This window comes from Lichenostomus cassidix, chromosome 4 (genome assembly GCF_008360975.1).
Source record: "Lichenostomus cassidix isolate B80296 chromosome 4, HeHo_3.0, whole genome shotgun sequence".
In the NCBI taxonomy this organism is placed as follows: Eukaryota; Metazoa; Chordata; class Aves; order Passeriformes; family Meliphagidae; genus Lichenostomus; species Lichenostomus cassidix.
In genome coordinates, this window is record NC_139484.1 from 17,529,231 (window position 1) to 17,541,252 (window position 12,022).

General features: G+C 39.6%; 1 long non-coding RNA gene across 3 annotated transcripts in view; it reads right to left on the reverse strand.

Moving 5' to 3' along the window:
* The window catches only part of LOC146437955 (uncharacterized), a 319,641-nt gene that overhangs the window by 229,966 nt on the left and 77,653 nt on the right, over positions 1-12,022 (reverse strand). The gene's annotated exons all lie outside the window — the stretch shown is intronic.

Below are 12,022 nucleotides of genomic sequence, written 5' to 3' on the forward strand. Positions count from 1 at the left end.
AAAAAGTTTTCATTTCAAATAAGAGAAATATTATTGGGTTCTGAAGCTATATTGCAAAAGTCAGAGGTAGAACCAGTACCCAAATCTCAAGACAATATTAACAGAAGCTCTTCCTTTTTGAAAAAAACATCAAAAGGTGGTACAAATATGATTTTTATCTTCCTTCTTTTTCATGTAATGGCCACCTGACTTCCAAGTTGCTTGAAAGAACCATTACTTCCTGAATTTTTTATCCTTTTATTATTTTACTGCACCACATGGCTGCACACATAATTAAGGATTTAAATAATGAATAGATATTAGCATTATGTAAATCATCATCATTTTCCATTAATGGGAACTGGTGGTAACTGCCTGTGAATCACAAGCATTAGAAGTCACAGAGACTTATGCATTTTTAAATTTGAAACTATATGCCTATTATAAATTGCAATCAAAGCAGCTCTTTTGACTACTCTTAGATTGTTCCCAACTCCATCTGTTGCACATTTGTTAGCTAAACTTTATGTCCAAGGCCCTTAAGAAAATTTGGAATATATTAGTATCTTGAATAGGAGAGCGTAGAGTGTTCACACTGTGATTACCCTAACCAAAATTAAAACCCCCAAGTTAACATTATGTATGTCTATTCAAATTACACTTAGCTAAGGTCAGTTATGAAAAACAATTGCCATCTCACCACTTACTGCTCTCATCTGTCTTTTTTAATAAACTCATTACCGAGCTATAATTGGAGTGGTTCACTTAGGCCAGGTCTGGAAAGCATTGCTTTTCTTAATTCTTCTTGCTCTGTGTATTTCCACTGTGGCTTGGGGCTTAATCCACTGACACTCCAAATAATGAATTCAACAAACAGGCAAGACAACAAAGTCTGTTCTGAATGGTGCACTGCACGGTTTTCTTGTTCTACATAAACATGTTTTAATACCAGCTCCAATAAAAGATATAAATCAGCAGCAAAGGCTAATGGGACACCCTTGTACATCACCCTGGAGCACTCAAGAGTCAGCAGTGAGGTTCACTGTGCAGCCATCCATATGCCAGTGATATTAACGACGAATGTTCTTAAGCTACATTGCTTGTAACTTAATTTCTTTTCACAGTTCATGCAAAGAGACCAGACAATCCAGTGCTAACAAGACTGGACTGCTGATGCAAGGAGGATTTGGAGAACACAATACAGAACTGGAAACTAGGCACCTCATCAACTCTGTCTCTTCAGCTTCTCCCAGCTCAACAGCACTGCTGTTCTGTAGGATAAGACTACCTATGGAGAAGTCTGTTGGGAGAAGTTTCATTTCCCATCTAAACATGTATAAAGACCCTACAGTGCACACACTATTGGTCTGCTTAGAGCTCCTTCATGTCCTCCAGAACTTTATGTCCCTGATACACTTTAACCATCCTCCCTATTATTCAATCTATTTTTAAACATCAAAAACCAAGATTTGAATATTTCAAAAAATACACACTTCCTGAATATCAGATAATGAAATTAATTTACTTTTAAAAGACATTATATCAATCAACAAGCAGACAAGTATCAAAAGACTTGCATAACCTGTGTTTTTGTGTTTTACTGAGAAATGAGAGAGAAAGTAAATAGTAGCTTGGAGTGCTATGGCAAGGGTGACTTGGCAGTATTATCTGTGATAATGCCTGGCAGAAGACTGATATGAAAAAATAATTGAGATAATATAATTAGCTGTTCAATGGCATCTAGATGTCTAAGATGATTTTTTTTTCTTTAAACACTTTACACTCTTTAAAGTGTATACTTTAAATATAATGAAGCTGGGGTGTTTGAAGGCCCAGATTCCACTTAGCACAGTAACTTATATTGGATGAAGAGTGTTGCCTATAGAGGAGAAGGAACAGGGAAAATATGAACCACACCAAAAAACCAAAACAAACAAACAAAACAAACAAAAAAACCATAGTGAGCACTTCTGTGTGACTTCAAACAGGCTGTTGTCAGTTTAAAGCAACAGTCTGGCCTGGAGTGCTCAGCATCCAGAATTGCCAGACAAATAGCCTGAGTTCTTCCCTGCCTGACCTACACAGCATTTCTGAAAAAGACAGAAAACTAGGTCCACCACATAGTACTACACTGAAATTATGACCCCCCCCCAATATATGTCAGTTCCTCAAACCTTATCTCAGATCTGGGATAGAATGCTTTGATAAAACAGGACAGCATTTTGAAACTAAAACCATGAGAAACAGCTATTAAAACAGCACTGAACTGTGTTTCTTGCTGAAAAAAATCTCCTTGTATATCAGCACTACTGGTAGGACTACAGGTTGACTTTACACCTTGGCCAGATGGACTCATCTACATGACATCAGAAAAAGAAATAACACCCAGAGAAATTAGTGGGATGAGCTAATGAAAAGCAGACATTAGATGCTGGCTCTCAATTCAAGCTGCTGCTTCTCCTGACAGAACTCCCATATCTGATATACAACAAAACACCAAAGGGAAGTTAGGCAGTCATGCTCCAAATGTTACACTGGAATGACTGCCAATAATATGCTAATTCTAATTGGGAATATCAAAACAAACATTTGCAAAATGTCATTCAGTGAGCCAGTGTTCCATAAACCCCTACTGTTAGTTAGGATCTAGAGAGTCAAGCCTTTCCAACTTAGTTTAGTTTGTCCTGCCTTAGGTATGATTGCCACATTAGTGATTTTAGCACAAAAGAAAAGCAGACAGATGATGATTGATAACTTTAGACTAAAAAAAAAAAACCCAAGCATGAGAATTTACTGTTTTATTCAAAGCATAGGTTAGCCACTTGAATTGTTAAAACACAGAAGATATGACTGGAGGACAATCTATAGTGTTGTCTGTCACATTTCTAGATTCCACCCAAAGAGACTTATCCTCTTTCTCCCTTTTGTAAAACCTTTTGGCTTTTGTCCATGAGGACAGTGAGACTGAGCAGTGCCAGTTTAATGTTTTCTTTACCCAGCAAATGTATACTAAATACTGACGGCAGAACCTATCTGCTCTGTATTGATCACTCCATGAAGAACATACAGAGTAATTTCCACTGGTCCAGAAGAAGACCCTCTAGGGATGTGGCAGCCATCCCCATTTTATTTCAGAAATAGACTGGTTTTTCTCTGAACAGAAATTCTGCTGAGAGAATGACTGCAGTTCTTACTTGTCTGCAAACTTGTGGAGTGAGAAAAAAAGAGCTCTTTGGCTTCCACAAGGCCCAAGTAACTTAAATGTCACTGAATCCACGCCAGAACACAGCTCCAAGGTGGTCTTTGTCTGCAAGAGGAGCAAGATCAGTAAGTGGCCAGTCCTTTAAAAACAGTCCTCTTGGGTTCAGCCATTGCCCTTGACAGTGGTGCCAAATAAAAGAGAATCAGCCCTCTCCAAAGCAAATCCAAAGGCCACCTCAGCTCCAGAGAAAATCTCATTATCAGCATGATCAGACACATGCAGGCAGTATAGAAAGTTCCACTTCTCGTGCAAAGAAGAGCTGATGGATCTGCCCTGAAGCTCTCCTGAGGGAGGAGCACTGGTAATAGTCACAGCCACATCACCTCATTCAGAGGATTCCAGTACTTCTGTTTCTGGACCTGGAAGGAACCCAGGACAGCAGAAATGGAAAAAGGATTGTTAATAAACCTGTCTTCAATATGAGATCCATTACTGAGTCCAGGGAGACTCACACCAGCAGCAAGGGCCATTCTTCCCAGCATCATACAATTAAATTGTGACCTTTCCACACATACAAGTAAGGCCTCAAAAACCACAGAACACAGCAGAAAGAGAGCAAAAGAGGTCAAAACTACCCACTGATGTTAAGAACTCTGAAGTAGCAGGGGAGTTGTTAAATGAAAATGCTTGAGCAATCTTGGCAAGCAGACTCAGATACCACTATACAGAGGGAAAAAAAAGCAAGTTTGGACTGGCATTCAGCTGAGACATTCCCAATATTGCATGGGACTAATAATTTTCTGTATGAATTTTTATTATTCCCTCAGAGCCATGGAAAGAATAAATATGAGGTTTCATTTCACTGTAATGATTTTCAGAACGAGGCTCTGAAGAGCAAGTCAGCAAGCAAAAATTAGAGTTTAGTTATCTCTTGTAGTCTGCTCTGTGATGCTGCCTCTAATCACTAGTCCTGGATGAGGAGTTCTGTGAGCTAAGTCATCAGCTTGGAGATGGAAAGGCCTGCCCCACATGTAGTCTGTTAGGTAGGCAGCAGACAGGCAGCAAAATTTGGGGGAGCAAACTTGTCAGCAACATTTGGTGGACTGAGCACACCAAGGGGAATACTTACATCTCTTTAAAGGGCTTCATAAGGAGCCCTGGACAAGGGGAGTGGGAAAGACAGTAGTATTTAAGTGACTTCAGTGCTAAAAAAACAGGATATAACTAAATCAGATTTTTCCTTACACTGCCCAGGCACTCCAAAACTACTAAGATCAGCTTAAGTCCAGATTGTAACAAAAAGATTAAGGTCCTGGTTCTACATACACCTGTTATGACTATTGATGAGGTCAGAAAATGCTTAGTGAAGGATGAATGCTTATCACTGCATCCCTGGACAGTACACAATAAGGAAAATAATTAACTTCAGTCTGTTGAGTCTGTACCAGAGGTAAGTGAAGAATTCATAGAAATAAACTTAAGTCCCTTAACTGCTGTGAGAAAAACCTCAGCTGGTAGCTGACAACACCAGTTAATGCCAAGCACAAGCTTTTAGATTTGGACCAGCTCAAACCAGGGGCCTTTGAAGATGAACAAGTAGATTCGTCAAAAATTATTTCATTTCCCAAGGAATTACTTCGATTATTGTTCCTCTACTGCCACTGAGTCCAAAGGCTAATTCCCCAGAGTTCAGGAATCCCTGGGACCATTTTCAGGCTCTGAAAGATCACAGAGATTGGGAGGATATGGCAGACTGGGAAGGAGATGAAAATCAGAATACCTCTCTCTTCCCATTTAAGTTCCTTCCCCTCCTTTGCCATTCCCGCTGACAGGGAGAGGAAAACAATGAGTGTGGCACATGTAGCCCTCAAGAAAAGCTCAGTGCACCAATGGGTGCCTTTTCCACAAGTCAGCCACCCAGAATTTGATCTGAAGGTGCAATACATCAATGGAGCAGGTCATGTATTCAATCTCTCAGACAACATAGGAACACTTCATTTGCTATAGAGGTCAAAACCAGTGACCTGGTTAAAGGCTAAGCATTTTTCTAAAGGTGAAACACTGACAAAAGCAAAACATCATTTATTTTTAATTAACTACCAGAATGGTATTTGATTCTTCTCTAAGCACAGCACAAGCACGGTATTATTCCTGTATCTGCATATCTCTAGCAAAAAGGTATCACTGCCTTTGAGCAGAAATCTGGTGATCAGGAAACTGTTCTAAAGGACACAGGCTGAGCAACACTGCAGACTCACTGCTGATGGAGGAGCCCACTGTCACCTAACAGCCATCTCAATTCCCCAGGGACAGCTACAGGAGTGGTTACAAAAAGCATTCCATTTGCTTAACTAAGAGCTGTCCCAGCTTTGCTCCAAGGCCATCTCTGTGGCAGCTGTGTGAGAGATGGGGCCAAGTGGCTAAGAGGGCTCTTCCCATAATGGGGAAGGGGACTGCCAGGCTCCCTCATCCCAGCTGGATGTTCTAGCACTCCATACAGAGGCAGGCCCCACAGGTGGATGCCTCTGTATGTATATGGATGCCCACATTTGTCCAAGGTGGATCAACTCTGACAAGAGACACCAAAAGGCTCATATTTAAAATTGCCAGCTGCCCAAATCTTCAGAATCATATGTGTGATGGGTACATCCCAAGCTCAGTCTCTTGTTAGTCCTGACTCAGAGTTTGGATCTCCCTAACCCCAAGCCAGTCCATCCTAGTGTCTGACATTCACTATCTGGCTAAATTTTGACAGCCCTAAATTTCAGAAACATTTATACCTCAAAAACATTGCCCAAGTAGATAAACTAATGAAACAAAGCAACATTTTTGGCAAATCAATATTTTCTATTTCGCTACAAACATCCCAGGCTGCTCAAACTGTGAGACTGTCTTCAAACACTGCTTATATCTTCTTGGGAGAAATATCTTTTAGTATTCCTCTCATGAGGCACCAGATTGTGACTTAGACCTTGAAATTCTGCAGGGTGAAAAACACAGGTATTTAATATGGATGCATAGGCATACACACACAGGTCTACCTGAAACTCAGACTCAACCAGGTGATGCTCAAAATCACTTTTATAAGTTTAAGCATTAGAAAATAAAAGAGGCAATTCACTGCACTATACTGAATATTGGCCACAATGCTGATAAAATCACGATGCCTGTTAAAAAGGGGCCATTTTCCTTCTGTTCTCAGCCTTCTTGCAAAGAAAATCTTATATGCAGATTTTGATCTACATCCCACCTAAAACCAGCTGTAGCTTCTTATTCCTTCTTATTAAAAAAATAGTGTTCTTAAACTTGGCATTCTTAAGACAGAATATAATTTTCTTGAAAAGTGCAATGTCTTGAAATCTCATGGAACCTTCCCATCCACGAGCATGAAGTAGGGGACATTTCATGTCCCATGACGTGCGACAGAACAATCTTATCTGAATAGCTACTCTTTCTGTGACAATTTGCTTGCATCCAGTCAAGATTATTTCCCTGATCTTGTCAGGCCACACAAATACATGAAATAAGCAGAGACAACAGCTCCCATAAATATTGCAGCCACAACCTGTGATTAAAGGTGTCCCAGACACATCTTTGTCACTGGCTGCATTCAATTTTAAACATTTTTTTTCCCTAAACAAACCTTGTCTCTTCTTCTCTCTCCTCTTTTTTAATTAAAGCTTCTCTTTAAGGTAATCTTCAGATCCACCAAGGAGTATTCTCCTCTGGTATTTGATTGTTGAGCAATGAACTACACTTGGTGGCTTCCCAGATCTCTTGCCAATGTAACCATGGAGACCTTGCCAGCTGCTACAACATCTTGAGGAATTTTGTCTCTCTCACTAGATTCCCCCATGGCAAAATCATTATCCAAAATTGGTCGCAGGATTTTGTTCATTTTTGAAACACTCACTAGCTTCCATGCTCATTATGCCAACAGCTGGATATATTGCTCATTATTAAATAACAGTATTTGCTATTTACGTAATAATAGCACGCAGAGGAAATGTACAGATGTTATCAGGTAAATGCCTATATTCTAAAGTGTCCAGGGGATAAGACTCCATGACACCCCATTTTCATAAAACAGTAGCTAAAACTAAAATGTTCAAATAGCTGAAACAAAAAGCTGTATACATCCACCTTCAGATGATGATAGAGCACAGCTACTGAATGAGGACAGCATGGATTCTGGAGTCAAAGGATATAGAAGCATTGCCAGACTTAACTGGTGAACCTACAACTGTAGAAACACATCCTGATTACCACCACCTCTTTCCAGCATTCTACCTGGAGTGAAGGTCAGAAGGAAAACTCAAGCAGAATGGCAAGAGGAAGTAAAGGAAGGAAGGAAGAAAGAGCACCATTCATTCTCTTAGACCTCAATTGTCATGCTTTTCCTCTCTTTCTGTTACAGATGACTCACTGAGAGTCCCATCCCATTAAAAGACAGAGAGAGAGATTCTTCTCTTCTAGGCTCTATCACTCTCCCCCTTTATTTTTGTTCTCTTTCTTACTACTCTCCTTTTTCCACAGTAAGGGCATGACCTACCCAAACCAGGTGAAATCTTTTGCAACACTTGTATAAACCAATAGCTGAAAGTACAGTGAAAAGCAAAACCTTAAACATCCCAGCAGACTTTAAGATAATCTTTGTTTGGATGATGGACAAGAAGTTCTGCCCATTGCTCTGGTGCTGAAGTTACCAGTTACAGCCAACACCAGGTGCATAATCAAATTTTGCTTGTTTTTCTGCCTTATCGTAGTCTCTTAAGAGGTATTCATTTTCTAATTCCTTTCAAGGAAACATGATCATGCTTCAAGAACAAGAACTCCTGCAGTGTTAGCCCAGCTCACCTATTTTGTGCTCTTTTTCAATTTTTAATTTGAACAAAGGCTTCAAAAGCATTCTTCCTCTCAAACAGCCCTAAGAACAAAATAAAGCAAAAAAGCAATATTGACTGATTATGCTTTATTTAACCCTTTACATTTCAAGCACTGCAATGATTTTTTTTTGCTTTTCCTATTGCACTTATAAATTAAAGCAAAACTAATTAAAGCAACTATTTCTAACAGGTATTGAAAAAGAACAGAAAAAGCACCTGCCACCAAAAATCCCTATAAAACAGCCTTACTTGCACCTAAAAGCATCCGTCCATAGCTTAGCATATTTACAAATATGATCCAGGACAAGAATTCCCTCTGGCCTATGGTGTGAGATCCAATGGAATACAGAAATCTTCAGGCCCATTTAAACCACATCAGAGAGACAGTATCAGGAGAAGGGAGAGAGCATTTCAAACACTCTTAACCAGTCTATGGTAAATGGAAAACTTTTCTGGCATTGCTGTGCCCATGGATATTGACAGAAAACAAGGGAAGAGAAGAGTTGCATTGACTGTAAAGAAAAGACCTGTCAAGAAGTGTTGATAGCCTGAAGAGCCTGTTAGGATATCTTACTGTTTGGAAAAGCTGGAGTCAATTCCAGCTTAGTGAGACCAGTAACAACCAGTTTTTCACCAGCATTTCCAGTCAGGTATGTCACAGAATCTGCTAGAATTGCAAAACACTACTGCTAGTTCAAGACACTCCAACTTTTACATGTTGTTTCTTGCTGGAGTTTCCACCCTTCCCATATGGTTTTAGGCAGAATATAAAGTGCACAGCTTCTGAGGCTTTTAAAGCAAAGAGCTTTTCCTACACTGAGCTGTCCAGTGAATAGCTGAGCTGTGACAGTCCGAAAACATAGGGTTGGGTATCTTCTACAGGTAGTGGAACATTTGCTAGAGCCCTAGCTTTACTTTCAGAGTACCTGAAGCTACCCAGTCAGTGCCAGTTTTTCATGATAAGCTTAGAATCTGTCCTAATGCCAGCTATGGTGTTCATGCTGTACTAACATGCTGCAGTGATGTAGCGCTGTCCAACTTAGAACAACCATTGTTCTACTTCAAAGCTCTCAAAGAAAGCTGAAGTACACCTGTTAAGTGCACAGCAGCTTGTTCAGCATGGGCAATCTTTGCTGAAGCAGCTCTCTACCTTCATTTTATGAAGATGTACATGTCAGTCAAGAAGGAAGAAGGGGGATGCTTTTAGGCCTTTTTTTAGAGCTCACAAGGAGAATGTGCTAAGTAACAACAGCCTGAAAGTTGCACCTCTTTACCAGCCAGGCCTATGATCAATTTGTTAGTGAAAAACTTTGAGAATGGTGGTGTGAAGAGGCTCCTCATGCAAATTGATCAATGGACGACAGCAGTAGCCTCAAATTAAGAGTTAGTTCCTCCCTCCCTCCCTCCAATCCTCCCCATTCCAGCCTAAGAGCCATCATAGGGCCTGGTCACAATCAGAAGCTATGAATGATCCTCACCTACCATAAACATTTTATGTATTGAAGTTTTTTAATTCCTTTGATGATAATCTCTAAATTTAAGGTAGGGAAAGGCTTTATACACATGGCTTAGACACGAGGGGAAGAGAGCAGGCAAACACGTTTCAGTAGTTCAGTCATGTCTTGGATGTGTGTGTGTATCAGGGCAAGCAGGTCATCCTTCCAGGGAGAGGAAAACGTAGTAACAGAGAAGGGAGGGAGAAGCCAAAAGCGTATGCTGAGAAAGAATCAATAATCTGGAGCAAAGGATGAGAAATTGAACAAACCCCTCCGAGCATATTTTCCTGCTCTAGCCAAGCATCTGTCCTGAAGTGAGGGCAGAGCATGGCAGACCAAGCTTCCTGCCTCGCATAGCTTGGCATGAGGATTTGCCAAGTGGATCCAGCGAGAGCCAGAATCTTACCACAAGCACCTTTCAAAGGTGATTTTGCAGTAAGTGAAGTAGGCATATTCTTTATTTTTTCTTCACTTTTGTCACTATAAACACCACTTACAATGACTTTGTCCCTTTTGTATTTCATTAATATACTTGCATTCTATTTAGATTTTAACTTGGCCTGAACTAAAATTCTTACGAAGGTAAACACCTTTGTCTGTGTTTAGTGATCATTCACAGCAGATATTCAAAGAAGAAACAACTTCTGCTGAGATGTATTAGCTAGGAAGGCTCTCTGACAAGGAGTGAGGTACTAGATAGAAAACCTAAAAACAGATTCCTAGGTGAGTACATAACCCCTTAAAATCATAAATGTGTTTTTAGTGTAGAGGGCAAAAGCCATACTTCCACTGTAAAAGCAAACAAAGACACACACCAGAAGGAAAGCAAACAAAACCAATGATACAACAGCACAGCAAACCAACAGAAACCAAACAGGACCTCCAAACACCCTCTGGAACATTTAATTTTCTATTACAATAGCTTATTTTTAGAAGGAGAGCAAGGCAATCCACAATTTTCCCAAGTGCTAACAGTGAAGGTTAACACACCATTTTTAACTCACCATGCTAACTTACTAGAAGATTGAAATCTGCTCTGGTATTGCTAAGATTTTTAGTGACACTCACTAGCTCAAATTAAGAACATCCTTTCTTCTCCACAGCACCACCCACCTCCCCCTCAACCCAAAGCCCACCACTTCTGAAAACCTTGCCTTGTCCAAGTACGTTCAAAACTGTTCATTGTAATTGGCATAAACCACCACCTTTCACATTGCCCTTATCTCCTAGGAGTGGCCCCTAGCAGTCACAAATGTAGTACAACCTGGGGACCTTTTCTCATCAGTTCATATAATCCACAGAGTAGAGCTTCAGCTAGAATAATTAAACCAGAATTAGGTTAACATGTTAAATCTGGTGGATTTTTTTCATTATGAAAATATCAATTGAGTAATGTCAAAATGTTTAGAAATGTGTTTGAGCAAAAGACAAAAAAAAAATTCAGAAGAGTTTGCGAGAAATAACTTTCATTTTCAATGGCTTTTTATTTCAAACCTCTTTTCATTTCACTTTTAAAGATAAATAAGTAATTTAATTTTAGGTTGTCCGAAGATAAAATGCAGTTTGTCCTGAAAATAATAGCCCTGTTCTATTCAATTCAAAGCGTCTTTTTAAATGGGTGCAGATATGACAACAAAAGAAACTGTCTGTTTTTTTCCCCAGCATCAATGGGAAGAGAAGGTGTCAAGTATGCCAAGTCCATCTGAATTTCTTTAGCTAAAGAGTAGCTAAGTAAAACATATTGCCAACATATAATATTTTTATTTGCAAAGATGATAAAGTATTCATCAAACTTCAGGAAGAAAATGCAGGGCTGAGCTCCAGACCAAAACCTCTCCTGAAAGAATTAGCACACTCTCCTTCAACAAACTACTGATTTTATATCACTTTGGACCACGTATTCTCCAGGTGTTTATTGCTGGATTCACAGCAAATGAACCCCTCATGCGTTCTGTCCAACTTCCAATCTTATTTTCCACCTGCAAGCTTTCCGCCGGCGATCGCTAAATCTAAACACTACAGCGCTTGAGTTTAATGGCACTCCAGCTTAACAAAACTCTTCATGGTCATTAAGACAAAATGACTGAATTAATTCAGAAACTCAAGAGCATTCAGCTGAACTGATATTAAACCTCAAAAATACATGAGCCAAAGTCCATTTAGGAAAAAAGAAGGCAAAAATGAGTAATAAGAAATAGGCACAATTCAGTTTCAATCTAACTAAAGCAGCTTAAGAAGAAAACACTCTAATGAAGCACTTAATGACTAGTTAAAATTATTTTAACAACTGATGACTTCAGAGAGAATTTAAAAGATAATTTCCCATCAAAAGCCTTATGTAAAGTCACACCTCTACCTATTAAATCCAAGAGTTTGGGCTGAGGTACTCTACAAAGCCACATCATAGAAAAAAGACAAGCAAGCAGTCTAGGGAAAGATAGTATTCTGCATTTTATATG